This window comes from Leptopilina boulardi, unplaced genomic scaffold (assembly GCF_019393585.1).
Source record: "Leptopilina boulardi isolate dan_hultmark-lab unplaced genomic scaffold, ZJU_Lbou_2.1 LbouV2_169, whole genome shotgun sequence".
Classification (NCBI taxonomy): Eukaryota; Metazoa; Arthropoda; class Insecta; order Hymenoptera; family Figitidae; genus Leptopilina; species Leptopilina boulardi.
In genome coordinates, this window is record NW_026137717.1 from 1583426 (window position 1) to 1599763 (window position 16338).

The following is a 16338-nucleotide window of genomic DNA, read 5'->3' on the forward strand; positions in this document are numbered from 1 at the left end:
CTACGCCTCAAAGTGGGCGGAACAAAAGTTAACTTACTTTGTAGGTGGAGCATAATTAAGTCACGCCCCTAAGTGGGTGGAGCAAAATAAATCACTCCCACTTAGTAGGATGAATATATTGAAGTCACGCCCCAAAGTAGGTGGAGCAAAATTATTTACGCTCACTTAGCAGAAGCAGTATAATTAAGTAACGCCCACAAAATGGGCGGATCACAGTTAAAATATTCGCCTTTAAGTAGTTAAATCAAATTTAGTCACGCCTAGTAAGTGGGAGGAGCTGTAAGACACGCCCCGAAGTAAGTAGAGCAATCAAGTCACGCCTCCAAATGGGCATATACAAAAAATACTTTTAAACAATTTGTGTGGAGCAATTAAAAGCTACGCCTCGAAGTGGGCAGAACAATAGTAAGCCACGCCTCCGAATGGGCGTATAAAGAGATAATTTTTAAATGTGGAGGGGGCAATTAAAAACCCCGCCTCCAAGTGGGTGGAGCAATAGTAGGCCACGACTCAAAAATGGGCGCATACACTAAGTAACTTTTAAATGTGGGCGGGTAATCAAAAATCACGCCTCCAATTGGGAGGAGCAATGCAAAACCACTCTTCTAAGAAGGCGGATATAGAAAATATTTTTTATATATGGGCGGAACAAGAATAAGTCACGTCTCTATAGGGGGCGGTTACAAAATTTTGCAATCAGGTGGAGCAATTACAAACCACGCCTATAAATGGGCGGTTATATAATTTTAAAAAAATATGTTTAGGAACTATATTATATAGATAAGTAATATACTTGAAGAGAAGTAAAAAAAATTCTTTTTCTGCTACAGAAAAAAATTGTAAGTTTTTTTTGCTGTTTCTTTTTTTTTGTTTCATATTCCATCACAGAAAGTCTCACTAGTGTATATGACTTTGCTTGAACCCTTACGGACCTTATACTCCTTTTGAGGGAGGCAACGATCCTTAGACACAAGGCTGAGGCGTCTCTGCATTATTTATGCGCTACACACAGGGTGAAACCTGGTGGGTGCGCGCGCGAGAATAAGAGAGAGAGAGAGAGAGAGAGACTGAGATAGAAATAGAGAGAAAGAAAGTGAGTGAGTGAGAGAGAGAGAACAGAAATACTACTTTCGGAACTTGGAAAACTTCTGACGGAAACCACCGGGCGCGGCATAGCGGAAATTTATGGATTTTGTTTGGACTCCTTGCAGACGCGCCCGTTGCTTTTGATTTACCGTAGGGACGCCTCCAATGAGAGATATCAGAGAACGTAAGATTGAAGTAGGCACTCGTCGATGACGGAAATAATCTATTGAACCAATTGAGCTGACCGGAATGAACAGAGGAATCTCAGAGGAGTCTTCCCATTAAAACATGGAGTGAAAGAGAGGAGAAGGAGAGAGAGTAATACGAATATAAAATATGAATTTACTTATCTCAATCAAATTATCTATTTATCCAATTATCTACTTTACAATGTTATCAATATAAAATATTGTTCTTCAAATAAAGTAGATAATATTATCTACACAAATTAAATAATGTTATACAAGATAATCCGGTTATCTAGATAAGATAATATATTTATCTGGAGATACTTATTATCTAGATAAGATAATATATTTATCTGGAGATACTTATTATCTAGATAAGATAATATAGCTAGATTTGACGAAAATTATTATCTAGATTTCTAGATAAAGTTATCCATTTATCTGAAAATGATTATCTAAATAAAAGAATCTATATATATATATATAGGATAATCAATTTGGATATAGATAAAATTATCTATTTATCTAGATAAATTTAACGGTATAAAATAATTTTGTTTTGCTTTTTTTGATGTGCAAAAAAAAAGAAAAAGATGGACAATGAAATGAACGAACAATTCACGTTATTTTTATTGAAAAAAAAATGTAAACTAAAAAGATATGAATAGAAAATATAACGAAGAAATAAAAAAGAGGAACAAAATAGTAACGCGGTGTCATATCACACGTAAAATTTAGTTTGATATTTCCGTTTTTTTTTGTATAGTTATAGGAAAACACATTTTTCAAGATTAAACACATAAATGTAAATCAGTTTTTTTCTTTTTGAAAAATAGAATGAATGCAATATCAATGTTTACATAGATTCGATTTATTTTTAAGATTATAACCAACTCTGCTAATCATAAATAGACGAGAGTTACAAAAGAGATGGAAAAAAAATTCCTAAAACTTTTTTTTCAAGAATTTTTTTTATATTTAACAAAAAATATTTATAAAAAAAATAAATAAATAAAAATCTTAAAATTATGCTATTTTTAAAAAAAATTAAAGAGAAATGTGGAAGTGAAACAATGTAAACAGTAAACGCGCATAAGCAAACAGATTGGTACATGTTGCAACATTAGTTAATCGTCTTAGAGTGGCAACTCTAGATTAGCTTCTCTATGTCAAGATTAGAAACACATTTATAGAAGGAGCAGAGATAGATTATGTTCGTTAAGACCTGATTTAATTAGAATATGCCTCCTGAGAGTCGGATAAATGAAGAGAGAGAGAAAGAGAGATCAATGACAAATGAAAAATTTATTTTTATTAAAAGATTAAATCAAATTAAATTAAAAAATATCATTAGAATTTATGAATGATAAGAATTTTTTTTCAAATAAGAATTTTCTTCATCCTATATAAAAAAAAAAATTCTTCCCCCTCTCATCCCAAAAAAAAATATTCCAAGTTTATATTATCCTTCACATACACACTCCATTTTCATCCCAATAACACTTGTGTGCTTCTCGACTTTGAAAAAAGACAAACTTTTCCTTAAGAAAATTGACAGCTTTCCTCGAAATGCTCTTCATACATACAAGAGAGGGAGATGGAAAAATACCCCAAAGAATCGGGGGAATTCTTTGTGTAAATACTCGTCTCATATATATATATATATATATATATAGTAAGTATGGCGTTCGACCCTGTTTGAAAAATCTTTCCATAAAATTGTGCCTGCTGACTTGACAAACATTAGGGTGGATGAACAAAAAGAAAGAAAGAAAGAAAGAAAACCTTATATAGTTTCAATCCTCCAGTATCCTTCGAAAACAAAGAAAGAAACGAAATCAATGGAAATAAAGTCATAAAACTGCATCTAGATAAAATTTTTTTTGTTGCCACGTCTAGAAGAAGGCGATGCCACATTCAACAACACGCCTTTGTGTGGCTAACAATTTTTTTTGACACGCCTAGAAGTATGTGGTTCCGCGATAAACCCCGCCCCTTTGTATGGCTAACAATACAAAAAATTTTCTACGCCCAAAAGTAGGCGGAGCTAAAAGAAACCACGCCTCTTTGCGTATTTAACTATTTTTTTCAATGGCTAAAAGTAGGCGGAGAGCCATATTAAACCACACCCGTTTGTGTCCTATTTATTTTGACACGCCTAGAAGTATGTGGTTCCGCGATAAACCCCGCTCCTTTGTGTGGCTAACAATACAAAAAAATTTCTACTCCCAAAAGTAGGCGGAGCTAAAAAAAACCACGCCTCTTTGCGTATTTAACTACTTTTTTCCATGGATAAAAGTAGGCGGAGAGCCACATTAAACCACACCCCTTTGTGTGCCTATTTTCTTTGACACGCCTACAAGTAGGTGGTTCAGCGATAAACCCCGCCCTTTTGTGACCTAACAAGTAAACAAATTTTTGTCACGCCCAAAAGTAGGCGGAGCTAAAAAACCACGCCTCTGCGTGGTTAACAATTTTTGCACCTTTAAGTAGGTGGAGTCAACGATAAACCACGCCCCCTGTAGGCGTGTTTAATTAAGTTACACCACAAAATAGGCAGACCTTACTTGTATTAAAATTCCAAAGAGGGCGGAATTATAACAAAACGACGACCCTATTGGGGGCGACAAGTAGGTCGAGCCACAATACATCGTGTTACTCTTTGGGCGTGCCTTTTTATGTTAATTTGTAAATTAGGCGGATATTGTATCAAAACTGCTCCCAAGTGGATGCAATTATACTAAACCACGCCTCTTATTAAAATTTGATAAAGCCATACCTTAAATAGGGGCGGACTAAAAATAAGTCACGCCCTTTTGTGTACGTGTCTATTTTTTGTCACGCCTAAATATGGGTGGAATTTTTTTGCAACCAAACCCAAAGTGGCTGGAGTTACAATAACATCCCTTATTGAAGTTTTATTAAGCCACGCCTAAAATAGGGGCGGAGTAAAAATAAATTTTGTAACATTTTAGGCGTGTTTATATAAGGCACGCCTAAAATTGGGCGGGTATTGTATCTAAATCCCGCCAAGTTGGTGGAGTTGGAGTAAATCACGCCCTTTATAGGAGTTTAATAAAGCCCTACCTAAAATTGGGGCGGAGTCAAACTAAGCCACGCCCTTTTTGTGGGTGTGTCTATTTTTTCACGCCTAAATCTGGGCGGGATTTTCTTGGAGACAAACTTAAAGTGGGTGGAGTTACAATAAACCACGCCTTTTATGGGATTTTGGTGAAGCCACCCCTTAAATAAGAGCGGTCTTAAAATAAGTTACGCCCTTTTTTGTGGGCGTGTCTAAATATTAAATACGCTTTTCTTTCTAAATGTTTGATAATAAAAATTCTTGTAAACAACGCCGTTTTTTGTTATTTGAAATGTATAATTTAAAAATATTAATTTTCTCAATATTGACATACGTGTAGTTCATTATCCAATGAAGAATTATAAAAAAATTTGTTTTTTTTGTGACAAATGTATATTTGCTTACTCTTTTTTTTTGTTGTTGGTGTTTTGTCCCTAAAAAAAAAAAAGTTGGAAACTTTGACGGTGTATGATATTTTGAAGTTATTTCTGAAAGCGCATGAAAAAAAAGAAAAAACTAGTTCATGGTCCTGTATATATGTGATGTTGCGAGTCCATTTGCAAGACTCATTTGTAGGCGAGAATGAAAAAGCGGGCTACTGTGTACACAAAAATTAGTTCGTAGAAAGTATACTGGGGCTCCTAAATGAACCAAAAGCTCCTTTGTTCTTCTCTCTTCATTTCCATTTTTCAACTTCTACCTTAACCCCTCCCCCCCTTCTCTCTACCCACCAACCTAAAGAGACTAAAAGAAAATTCTAATTAATTACTGATTACATTTAATTTGTTCTTTGTTAATTTTTTTTTTATTTTCATTTTATTTATTATAGAAATTAATTTTCAATAAAATTTTAATATTGTGATAATAATAATAATAATAATATTGATAAAAATAATAATAAATAAATAAATAATAATACTTAAATAAGAAAAAAATAACTTTTTTTAAATTATTTTTTCGAAACTTTTAATTTTTCACCATTTTTAAAAATTATAATTATAATAATAATAATAATAATAATAATAATAATAATAATAATTGGCGATAATTGAATTTTCTAATGTTGATTGTTGAAAATAGATTAGTGATATATTTTTTCTATAAAAGCATTGATCATGATATTCCTATTAATATCCATGAGGCTATCAAACAATGCCCATTCAATTTCACTTTGATGCATCTCAATTTAAACGATCAATGGGATAACGAAGGAACGATAGGCTTGGACTGTAATATCAAAAGGGCAGCTAAAACAAAAGGGAAAGGGTTTTCGGGGCAGTGTGGAGATCTCTATTAATCATCAAAGAGAGGGGATATATATGTATATAATATATATTATTCAAAATGATAACATCTATATATATATATATATATGCTAAAATTGACAAAAGAAAATTGTAGAATTAGAAAATAAAAAAAAAAATAATTGTGGAATTAGAAAATTAAAGAAAATCGAATTTGCAAAACATAACAAAATTATAGAATTAGAAAATAACAAAAATTATCGAATTAGAAGTTTAAAAAATTGTAGAATAAAAAAACAATTAGAATGACAAGATGAAAAAAGTCGAATTAGATAGCAAAAAAAAAAAAAAATGATGGAATTAGAAAATAAAAAAAAATTGTCGAATTAGAAGATTAAAAAAAAAATGTATGGAATTGAAAAATAACGAATTAGTAGATTAAAAAAAAATTATGGAATTAGAAAATTAAAAAAGTTGTCTAATCAGAAGAAAAAAAAAAAGATTTTAGAATTAGAAAATAAAACGGATTAAATATTCCACATTGGCAAAAAAAAGAAAAAAAATCCCTGGAATATAGTCGAGTCACCTGCCAAAAAACATGAAGAGACCTGTGAGTAAAACGAATAGGGAGCAAGTCACTCTCACTACGATCCTGCAAGGTCTTAATGCTCGTGCGTCTCCCCTATACTGTATAATACAAGCGGGATCAGCGCTCTTTCGTGTGTGTGTGTGGGTGGGAGGAAAGGAGAGAATGAGGAAGAGAGAGAGAGATAGTGAGAGGGGAGTACGCGTCGACGCAAGGGTGCGCTTATGAGGAGCGGCTCCCCTCCCCCGCCACCCACTCTTATTGAGTGGGGGTATCTGACGCTTGGTAGGGATTGAGTGTCTGCTGGGCGATGCCAACCAACCGGCATCCCCTCTCTATAAAGTCTCTCTCTCTCTCTCTTTCGTTCTCTATCCTTTACCCTCTCTCTGTCTCTTTCGCTCTCTGTCCTTTACCCTCTCTCTTTCCTTTACCCTCTCTCTGTCTCTTTCGCTCTCTTTCCTTTACCCTCTCTCTCTCTTTCTCTCTGTCCTTTACACCTCTCTCTGTCTTTTTCGCTTTTTATCCTTTTCCCTCTCTATCGTTTTCTATCTCTATCTTTTTCTCTCTCATTCCTCCCACTTCTTGCCCTCGCTCCCACTCTTTTTCTGTCTCTCTCTCTCTCTCTCTCTGTCACTCCTGCTACTTCTCTCGCTCCCTCTCTGTCTCTCTCACAGTTTGTTTCCTCTCTCGCTCGCTCTCACTGACTCTTTTCTCCCTCGCTCGCTCTAGACTATTCCCCCTGCTCTCTCCCTCTCTCTCGGGCGCTCTCCCTCTTCACTATTTCTCTCTCTCTCTCTCTCTGGCATTGTTGCTCGCTCTCTCATTCCCGTTTCTTCTTCTTCTCACTCGGTGACTCTCTCTTTCTCTCCCTGTCTCTCTCGGTCACTCTCTGGGCTCCTTTTGCACGACAGTTCGACGCCGGTCGCGCAGCCAGCATGGCTGGGTTATCAAATTTTTTTTCAACCTAGTATATAGAATAGTTCTCTCATTGGATTCGGAAGCCCAACGTCAATGAGGACGCAGCTTCCGACAATGTCGTCGTCGCCGTCGTCGTCGTCGTTTTTGTCGTTGTTCTTGAATTTTGACAATTTATCATCATTCATCGTTACATTAACATAACAACAACAATTTATTCATCAAATATTACCAACCAACAAAATAATAATATTGGAATTGTGAGGAGATTGATTATTAAATGAATTTTATAAGATATTATATCCACACACAACAGAAATATATATATATATATTTGAGTGCGTGTGTCTGTCTCTCTTTCTCTCTCTCTCCTCTCTCACTCTCTTTCGCGGTGGTAAAGCAGTGAAACGCCAGATGCGCGAAACCTAACCTCAAAGACAAAGGGAAAAGGAGTGAGTGAGAGAGTGAGGCGTGTTCACGAAAAAAAAAAATACATCCTATTTCGAGAGCAAAAAAAAAAATAATAATTTTAACTCCCATAGGGAATTTTTTTCTTGGGGAAAAATTTTTATTTTCTCAAAAAATTCTATTTATTCTTTGTCATTTCTATATACTATTCTCCATTTTATTACACAAAAATTCTGACCACGTGACTTGGGTAATTTTACAATTTTTTTTTTCATTTTTGAATAGTGTTTGTTTTTAATACTGCAAAAAAGGGTTTTTTTTTTTTTTAAAAAAACATAGGGGTTTTCTTTAATCCTCAATAATCAGGGTTAAATTTGAAAAACATTGTGTAAGTGAGAAGTGAATCTAAAAAAGGTTTTTTTTTTAAACCCTGGTGTTTTTTAAACCAAAGGGTTTTTTTTAACCCCGGTGGCTTTTTAACCTAGGGTTTTTTTTAACCCCATACGTGAAGGTGCAAATTTATAAAAAAAAAAACTGTGAATTACTAGTGGATTTTTTTTCATTTTTAAATCCTCCAAAAAATGTTTTTCTTAACACAGGATTTTTTAAATCCAGGTGTTTTTTAACCCTCTACCAAAAAGGTTAAATTTTTGTTTAAAAAAAAAATGTGAGTCAGTAGTGAATCCTGTTTTTATTTTTTTAACTCACCAAAAAAGGGGTTTTTTTTAACCCAAATGTTTTTTTTAAACCTCGAAGGCATTTAAACCTAGAGTTTTTTTTTAACCCTCTACGTTGGGGTTAAATTAAAAAAAAAAGTGTTTGAATTAGTAGTGAATCCATTTTTTTATTTTTTTAATCCTCCAAAAAAAGTGTTTCTTAACACAGGGTTATTTTAAACCAGGGATTTTTTAACCTAGGAGTTTTTTTTAACCCTCCACGACAATGTTAAATTAAAACAAAAGCAAGTGAATTATTTATTTTATAAATATTTATTTTATTTACTTTATTTATTTATTTTTTATTTATTTTTTTAACCCTCCAAAAAGTTTTTTTTTACCTAGGGTTTTTTTAACCTAGGGTTTTTTAACCCTCTAAAAAAGGGTTTTTTAACCCAGTGTTTTTTTAACCCAGGGAATATTTAACCCTCTACAAGGGGGTTAAATTTTTTTTTTTGAAAAACGCATGTATCCCCTTTTTATTTTATTAACCCTAAAAAAATGGTTTTTTAACCTAGGGTTTTCTTTGAATCCAAGGTTTTTTTAACCTAGGGTTTTTTTTAACCCTCCACGACAATGTTAAATTAAAACAAAAGAAAGTGAATTCTCTCTTTATTTTTTTAACCCTCCAAAAAGTTTTTTTTTAACCTAGGGTTTTTCTGACCTAGGGTTTTTTTAATCCAGTGTTTTTTCTAATTCTCTACGAGAGGGTTAAATTGTTTTTTTGAACAAAAAGTGTAAGTGATTTCTCTCTCTTAAATTTTTAACCCTCCAAAAAGGATTTTTTTTTAATTCAGGGTTTTTCCTTTAATCCAGGTGTTTTTTAACCTAGGGTTTTTTTAAAACTTTCTACGAGAGGGTTAAATTTTTGTTTAAAAAAAAGTGTGAGTGATTCATTCTTTAGTTTTTTAACCCTCTAAAAAAGGGTTTTTTTTAAACCCAGTGTTTTTTTAACCCAGGGAATATTTAACCCTCAACAAGGGGGTTAAATTTTTTTTTTGAAAAAAAGTATGTATCCCCTTTTCATTTTATTAACCTTAAAAAAATGGTTTTTTAACCTAGGGTTTTCTTTTAATCCAAGGTTTCTTTAACCGAGGGTTTTTTTTAACCCCCTACGAGAGGGTTAAATTTGAAAAAAAAATGTCAGTGAGTAGCGAATCCTCTTTATTTTCTACTCCTCCAGGAGAGGGATTTTTTAACCCTCCAAAAAAGGGTTTTTTTTCAATTCAGGGTATTTTTTTAACCCCTTTACGAGGGGCTTAAAATTTTTCTTTTTTTCTCAGCATAACAAATATTCCCAACTATGAAAATTGACGAATAAAAAAAAAATCGTGTCTCATATTTTTCACACACACACACAAATATATATATATATATATTGATTTCTTCAGTATTCATAATAATAGTAATCGCGTGTGTTTCCCATTCGCGAGTGTATATGTGTGATTCATTTTTTTGATATCAATAATATTGTTTTTTTGTTTTTATTTACATATTTGTTTATTATCTTTCAGGGTAAAAGTAAAAGAATAAAGGACATTTGCATTTTGTGTGTGTGTTTTTATTTTTTGTGTTTGAAAACAATAATTTTTTTTCAAAAAGAAAAGTGGTGTTAAAAAAAGAAAAAAAAAACAAGGATTATTTGGTGCAATTTATTAAATACTTCATCAAGGACTTTTTAAAACACACACACACGCATACAAGAAAAAAAAAGAAGAAAAAGTAAGGAGGAATTTTTGCTGCAGCTCTTCTGTGTTTAAGAGGTAAAGCGCTGAGGATTTTATTCTTCTTATTTTTTTTTTCCTTTTTGCTCATCTCATAGTGGTGGTGGATCGTCGAACCCGGCATGGGATTCCAAAATAAACCTGACCTTTCTTCGTACACCGCACAATAACGGTGAAGATTCCAAAGAGGGGAATTTTTCAAATCCTCATTCCAAAATAATTTTCATAAACGTTATTAATAATAACAATATTAATAATTAAAAAATAATAATAATAATGAATATAAATAAGAAAATTCTAACAAAATTATAATATAATAATAATAATAATAATAATAATAATTATTATTATTATTATTATTATTATTATTATTAAATTATAGTATATTATATTCTATTATTTCCCGTTTGAGAAAACTTCATAGATATAATTTTTTTTTCTTCTGTCTTTAATCTTTGCTATATAATATTTTTCCTCTTTTCATTGATAATATTGAGCAATGTTTATCAAAGTTTGTGACGTCATTTCAATCGCTTCAAGAGCACGTGGCTACACTAACAAACACGAGGTCTGTTTTTGTGAATTATCAGAAAGACGATATTTTTATTTTTCAATTAATGAATTCAGGAAATTTTTTATTGTCTCAAAGATAGGGGAATATTTCAGAAATTATCACAATTACATTCCATCATCATTTTTTTTTTTTTTTTAATTTTTATTGATAAAACTCAATTTTTTTTTGAACGTTCGAGTATGAAAATTTACGTGATTTTTTGCCCCAATTAACGTAGTGTATTTAATATTTTTAAAAAAAATTCAATTTTCTATGAAAATCGTGATTAACCCTCTTAAAATAGCTTAAATTGCAATTTTCTCAAAAATATTGATTCCTATGTAAAAATTTTCAATACAAAAAATGTGTGTTTCGATGAGATTTACAATGTTCAGTGCATTTTTGCAAATTTTTCAAATCTGAAATAAAAATAACACCAAAATACACTTTTTATGGGGGTTTTATTGGAATATCACTGATAAAAATTAAGTTTCCCTGGACTTTCAGTATGAAAATTCACATGGTTTTTTGCCCCAATTAACGTAGTGTATTTAATATTTTTTAAAAAATTCAATTTTCTATGAAAATCGTGATTAACCCTCTTAAAATAGCTTAAATTGCAATTTTCTCAAAAATTTTGATTCCTATGTAAAAATTTTCAATACAAAAAATGTGTGTTTCGATGAGATTGACAAAGTTCAGTGCATTTTTGAAAAATTTTTCAAATCTGAAATAAAAATAACACAAAAATACACTTTTTATGGGGGTTTTATTGGAATATCACTGATAAAAATTAAGTTTCCCTGGACTTTCAATATGAAAATTCACGTGGTTTTTTGCCCTTATTAACGTAGTTTATTTAAGAATATTTTCCAAATTAGATTTTCCCTCAAAATCACGATTAACCCTCATAAAATTGCTTAAATTGTGATTTTCTCAGAAATTTTACTTTCTATGTAAAAATTATTAATACAAAAAATGTTTATTTCGATGATTTGGACAAATTTTGTTGAGTACATTTTTGCAAATTTTTAATATTTGTAGTTAGAAAATACAAAAAACGGCTACTATGGGAGTTTTGTTGGAATATCACCGATAAAATTAAAATTTTCCTAGAGTTTTAATACATAAATTAACGTAAATTTTTGAGCTGATTAACGTGGTCTATTTAATATTTTCTAAAAAAAATTAATTTTCTATTAAAATCGTGATTAACCCCAATTAAATTACTTAAATTTTGATTTTCTTCGAAAATTCTGCATTTTACTTAAAATTTTTTTATTTATTACGTAAATATAATCGATTTATTTGATGTAAAGATAAACAGGGGAAAACCAAACTTGGTATTTTCTCGTTTTATTATTATTATTATTATTATTATTATTATTATTATTAATATTATTATATTTTGATAACAATAAAATATAATAAATAATGTAGAATTTGATGATATTAGAAGAGAGGAATTAGTAGAGATGAAAAATTTACTTTAAAAGTAAAATATATACCTATATATAATTTATCTCTCGCTGAGCTACTAAGTTTATCGCGACCGTATCCAATTTGCTTTATCTAAACTTAGCAATTCTAGATCTCTTGAGTAATTGTAGGCGTAAAACGATAAACCTTATTGCAAAGTTTATTTCAATGGGATTCCGTCGACATTTCAGAATCAGTATATATATATATAGTTTAATAAAAGTGAAGTCAATTAATTTTTTTTTCTTTTTTTTTCCCTCTAAATTTTAAATTGCAAAAATATTTTTTTGTCAAAACTTTTTTTTTTTATCTCAATAATAAATTCGACGAATTTTCAATATCAAAACTAGATTAAAATAATAAAAAAAAAAAAATTTATATAAACTTTTAAAACTTTTAAATTAATAAAAAAATAGTTTATAAATTTTTTAAATTGAAACTAAAAATAATATTTTAATAAAAAATTAAATTGATGTATTATAATTATTATTAATTATATTATATATAAAAAAATTAATAAATTAATCGTATAAAATATATTTTTTTTTTTGTTGAGAATTTTTATATTCTATTAGGGAAATTTCAGAACAAAAAAAATTATTAACATAGTTTTTTTCAAGTGATCTGTACATAACTATGAATTTTTTTTTGTCGACAATTTTTATTTGGCTGAAGATTTTCGCTTTTCAAGTTGAGACGAAAAGAGGGACCTTTCACCTTTAATGCGCGTGGAACCTTGTACGAAACCATCGTCAAAGAGAGAGAGAGAGAGAGAGAGAGAGAGAAATCTCGTCAGGGACACTGTAAAAATTCCACATCTGGAGCCGCCGGAAGAATAAAAGACTCAGAAATAGAGAATAGAGAGATGGAAAATGAACCGTAACGGAAATGAAACGTTCGAAAATGTATCCGGGGAAATTTTATAAATATTTTGCAATTTTAATTTGCGATGCAAAAATAAAGTTAAAAAAAATATAACAGAGTTAGAGAAAAAAAAAAATTTTTAACAATGAAAAATAAAAGATAAATATTAAAAAAAAACATAAAAAAATAAAAATTCTTAAGAAAAAATATTCTAAACTGAGAATAAATAATTATTTTTGAGAAAATCACGCAATTTTATAAGTTCACAATTTTGAGGGAAAATAAAATTTAAAAAATATTTTGAAATACACTACGTTATTAAGGGCAAAAAACCACGTAAATTTTCATACTAAAAGTCCAGGAAAACTTGATTTTTTACGGTGATATTCCAACAAAACCCCAATAATAACCGTTTTTTGTGTTTTTTTACTAGAGAAATTAAAAATTTTGAAAAATGTACTATACAAAAGTTGTAGATCTCATCGAAATATACATTTTTTGTTATCGAAATTTTTACGTAAGATGCGAAATTTTTTGAGAAAATCACGATTTAAACAATTTTATGGGGTTAATCACGATTTTAAAGGGAATTACTAATTTATAAAATATTTCTCAATATACTAGGTTAATTAGCGCAAAAAACCACGTGAATTTTCATGCCTAAAGTCCAGGAAAACTTGATTTTTTACGGTGATATTCCAACAAAACCCCAATAATAACCGTTTTTTGTGTTTTTTTACTAGAGAAATTAAAAATTTTGAAAAATGTACTATACAAAAGTTGTAGATTTCATCGAAATATACATTTTTTGTTATCGAAATTTTTACGTAAGATGCGAAATTTTTTGAGAAAATCACGATTTAAACAATTTTATGGGGTTAATCACGATTTTAAAGGGAATTACTAATTTATAAAATATTTCTCAATATACTAGGTTAATTAGCGCAAAAAACCACGTGAATTTTCATGCCTAAAGTCCAGGAAAACTTGATTTTTTACGGTGATATTCCAACAAAACCCCAATAATAACCGTTTTTTGCGTTTTTTTTTACTAAAGATATTAAAAATTTGCAAAAATGTATTATACAAAAGTTGTAGATCTCATCGAAATACACATTTTTTGTATATAACATTTTTACGTAAGATGCGAAATTTTTTGAGAAAATCACGATTTAAGCAATTTTATGGGGTTAATCAGAATTTTAGAAGAAAAATCTAATTTGAAAAATATTTTTAAATAAACTACGTTCATTAGGGCAAAAAATCATGTAAATTTTCTTACTGAAAGTCCATGAAAACTTGAATTTTCTTAGTGATATTCCAACAAAACTCCAATAATAACCGTTTTTTGTGTTTTTTTTACTAAAGATATCAAAAATTTGCAAAAATGTACTTAAAAAAATTTGTAGATCTCATCGAAGCACACCTTTTTTTGTATGAAAAATTTTTACATAGGAAGAAAAATTTCGGAGAAAATCGCATTTTAATCAATTATATGAGGGTTAATATTAACATTTTGTAAAATTAATAAAAAAAAACTAAACATTTTAAAGAAAACAGATTCGTTTTAAGAATCTGAGAAACGGAATTTGTCCCAAAAAAAACACACACAGTTAAATTCCTATTTGTGTATGTGTGGGTCGAACCCTGAATTTTTGAAGACCCTCAGGTAGCTTTCTGTGACTAAAGCAGTTCTCTTTTTATAAAGATTGCCCTTTGTTCGTCAATTTATAAAGAAAAAAAAAAAACCTTCTCACATTCTCGATTTGAAAAACAAAAATTATTTTTCTATTATTTTTCCTTTAATAAATTTTTTACATCTCTTTTTCGTTTGTTTTTTTTCAAAAATTGATTGGTTATTATTTCGATAGGGAAAAAAAATTATAAAATATTTTACAAAAAAAAATAGTGAAGAAAAATTTATTAATGTAATATTCACTTTTTCGATAATAATATAAAAAAATCACACACACATTGAAAATGATTGATCAAATGAAGTGGTGATTATAACGAACGTCAAATTTACTTCTCTTCAATAGGCAAACAAATTAATCGTTTTTTCGTCGTGCGATGAGGAAAAAGGAAATTAAAAAAAAAAAATTCACTCTGATTGACAGTCACATTTCCAGGGGGGAAAATGAAAAAATTCTCACTCTGGGAACGGTAAACGGAAGAGCCAGATTTTCACCAATACAATGTGTGCTCTTTAATGTGATTTTGGATAAATTTTTTTTTTCGCAATTTTTTTTTTTTTTCGTTAAAAAATATAGGGAATCAGATGTGATTTAATTTATCGATCGAATGAAAACGACGACGACGACGTCGACGTGCTTGGCAAAGGGGGAAATCTTTATCAAGTGAAGCTCGTGCATTACAATTGGTCGTATATGCTAATAAATTCTGCGTTTCAAGTGAGAGATCGTCCACGACTATATACTCAAATCGAATCATCAATAGTTCTGATTGTAATTAACAACACGTGCGTTTTATTCGATTCACTGAATCGTGAGAAACTCGAGAACCTTCGCGTATGCATTGCAAATTAGTTATATCAATAATATCCTCACGTTTTATGAATAAAAAAAAAAAAAAAAATTTTATATATATCTAAATGTACGTTATAATAATCTCTATAGTCGAGTGTTTTAATTTAAAATAGTAATTAAATTCACACGCTAATTAAGAAATTTTAAGAAGAAAAAATAATTTATTTGAAAAAAAGGGTTAAAATTTAATTTTACAGGGTTTTTCTAGATATTTAATGGTGAAAATCGAAGAAAATGATTTTTTTTTTGAAATATTTAAATGTAACTTTGTGTAATTTTGTGAGATAATTAATGTAGTATATTTGCAGAATTGTAAAAAATTAGATTTTTTTCTTAAAATCGCAATTAACCCCATAAAATTGCTTAAATCGTGATTTTCTCAAAAAATTTCGCATCTTATGTAAAAATGTTATATACAAAAAATGTGTATTTCGATGAGATCTACAACTTTTGTATAGAACATTTTTGCAAATTTTTAATATCTTTAGTAAAAAAAACGCAAAAAACGGTTATTATTGGGGTTTTATTGGAATATCACCGTAAAAAATCAAGTTTTCCTGGACTTTCAGCATGAAAATTCACGTGGTTTTTTGCGCTGATTAATCTAGTATATTGAGAAATATTTTATAAATTGGTAATTCCCTTTAAAATCGTGATTAACCCCATAAAATTGCTTAAATCGTGATTTTCTCAAAAAATTTCGCATCTTACGTAAAAATGTTATATACAAAAAATGTGTATTTCGATGAGATCTACAACTTTTGTTCAGTACATTTTTCAAAATTTTTAATTTCTCTAGTAAAAAAACACAAAAAACGGTTATTATTGGGGTTTTGTTGGAATATCACCGTAAAAAATCAAGTTTTCCTGGACTTTCAGTATGAAAATTTACGTGGTTTTTTGCCCTTATTAACGTAGTTTATTTAACATTTTTTAAAAAAATTATA

General features: G+C 29.8%; 1 protein-coding gene across 2 annotated transcripts in view; it reads left to right on the top strand.

Moving 5' to 3' along the window:
- Positions 1 to 7076: 7076 nt before the first annotated feature.
- LOC127277434 (bifunctional heparan sulfate N-deacetylase/N-sulfotransferase) overlaps positions 7077 to 16338 on the top strand; it is a 79557-nt gene continuing 70295 nt past the window's right edge. For both annotated transcript variants that reach the window (XM_051298540.1, XM_051298542.1), the window contains exons 1-2: positions 7077 to 7361; positions 9740 to 9988. The gene's annotated coding sequence lies outside the window, so the exon portion shown is untranslated. The remainder of the gene's footprint in view (positions 7362 to 9739; positions 9989 to 16338) is intronic.